The sequence below is a fragment of the Nanorana parkeri genome, unplaced genomic scaffold (genome assembly GCF_000935625.1).
Source record: "Nanorana parkeri isolate BGI_ZX_2015 unplaced genomic scaffold, ASM93562v1 scaffold113, whole genome shotgun sequence".
NCBI lineage: Eukaryota > Metazoa > Chordata > Amphibia > Anura > Dicroglossidae > Nanorana > Nanorana parkeri.
The window spans coordinates 2,128,956-2,131,085 of record NW_017306381.1 but is presented as its reverse complement, the minus strand read 5'-3'; the positions used below and the strand labels follow the sequence as shown (position 1 = coordinate 2,131,085).

At 49.9% G+C, this 2,130-nt stretch overlaps 1 protein-coding gene across 1 annotated transcript in view; it reads right to left on the bottom strand.

The window, feature by feature from the left end:
• Nucleotides 1-2,130, bottom strand: part of LOC108784391 (F-box/WD repeat-containing protein 7-like) — a 51,668-nt gene that overhangs the window by 2,729 nt on the left and 46,809 nt on the right. The gene's annotated exons all lie outside the window — the stretch shown is intronic.

The window sequence follows — 2,130 nt, the reverse complement described above, 5'->3', positions numbered from 1 at the left end:
CCCCCCCTCAGTGATTGCATTATGAGAGGGGGAGAAGGTTCCTTAAAAAAATTGATGAACCAATTTGAAATGTGCACAGTGCACATCACAGCCCAAGTAGGAGCATTCTTTTAGGATGACAACATTGCCCTTGCATTCAGTAAAGGTGCGTTGTCACCCGAGGGCAGAAAGGGCCTAACTGCCCAGATCAAAAGATGAAAACTGCACTGCGGAGAAAAGCAAATATTGGTCAAGCGGTTCCTCGGGGAATGTGAAGATTTACGATTCAGCCCCTAAGTCTAGAGAGACATAAACACTTTGAGCTTGCGAACGGCACATTTATTTATCACTATCCTCTTCATCTAACCAAAAACGATGGACAGCTTTGGAGGAGAGACACATAAATTTGAGTCCAAAAAGAGGAATGTGTAAGAGCTGTTAACAGATCTCACATATCAATAAGGTGAAATCCCAGACAAAATGGGTTTTTCTTTGGATAGAGACATTAAACCCTCTGTCAGGTTTGTATTGCAGCTCTGTCTGGGAGATTTACTTCTCGTCCTGAAGGCAAATGTAATGCTTTTTAAGACCACAGAGGTACACTTCAAAATATCGGAGAATCAAGTTTTAATTAGGTCCCTTTTGCTGGGAAGCTTTGTGCTCTTATTAAGACTCTTCCACATCTCACTCAGGGGTGATTATTATTATGTTTATGACTCCATTAAGTCTCTTCTGCACCTCACTCATTGGTGATTATTATGTTTATGACAAGCTGATCAGGGCCAGTTATTAGGATGCATATAGACACTTTAAAGGGAACTTATTACAAATGTCGCCATATATTAAAAAAAACAGGTTGCACCCTCTGATGCCAGGACCTACTTTCCAACTGTTACGCCACATAATACGTTTTGGAAAGCATTGCAATTTACAGCAAAGCTGAATAGGGCCAGCAACTGGAAGTTTACTGCAGTTAGCAGCTTGTGGCAATGGAGGATAATATTTATCTATGGGCTGTATTAAAAATAAAGAAGAAAAATGATATTTATAACGCACAGTGGTGTGCTTTATAAATGTTCCGAGCTCAGCTCACACTGATCCCCCCTCTCAGCAGCTGAGTTCACCCTGATCCCCCTCTCAGCAGCTCTGCTCCCCCTCTCAACAGCTCAGCTCACCCTGATCCCTCTCTCAGCAGCTCAGCTCACCCTGATCCCCCCTCTCAGCAGATCAGCTCCCCCTGCTCCCCCTCTCAGCAGATCAGCTCCCCCTGCTCCTCCTTCTCAGCAGCTCAGCTCAGCCTGATCCCCCCTCTCAGCAGATCAGCTCCCCCTCTCAGCAGATCAGCTCCCCCTGCTCCTCCTTCTCAGCAGCTCAGCTCAGCCTGATCCCCCCTCTCAGCAGATCAGCTCCCCCTGCTCCCCCTCTCAGCAGATCAGCTCCCCCTGCTCCTCCTTCTCAGCAGCTCAGCTCACCCTGATCCCCACTCTCAGCAGATCAGTTCACCCTGCTCCCCCCTCTGAGCAGCTCAACTCCCTTTGCTCCCCCATCTCAGCAGCTCAGTTCACCCTGATCCCCTCTCTCAGCAGCTCAGTTCCCTTTGCTCCCCCATCTTTGGCAGGAACTTAGCAACTCAGCTCACCCTGCTCCCCCATCTTTGCAGTAACTTTGCAACTCAGCTCATCCTGCTCCCCCCTTCTAGCATTGACTCAGCAGCTTGTCTCACCCCTCTCAGCAGCTCAGCTCCCCCCTCTCAGCAGTAACTTAGCAGCTCCCCCTGCGACCCCCCTCCCAGCATTGATTCAGCAGCTCAGCTATCCCTGTAGTAACTCAAGAGCTCAGCTCACCCTGCTCCCTTCCCAAGCAGTGGTTCAGCAGCTTATGTCCCTCTTCTCAACAGCTGCTCAGCTCACCCCTCTCAGCAGTAACTCAGCAGCTCTGCTCGCCTTACTCCTCCCTCTCAGCAGCAGCACAGCTCCCCCTGCTCCCCCCTCCCAGCATTGACTTAGCAGCTCAGCTATCCCTGCAGTGACTCAGCAGCTCACCTCACCCTGCTTCCTCTCCAAGCAGTGGCTCAGCAACTTGGGTTCCTCTTCTCAACAGCTCACCTCCCCACTCCCAGCATGAATAAGCAGCTCAGTTACCCCTGCTGCT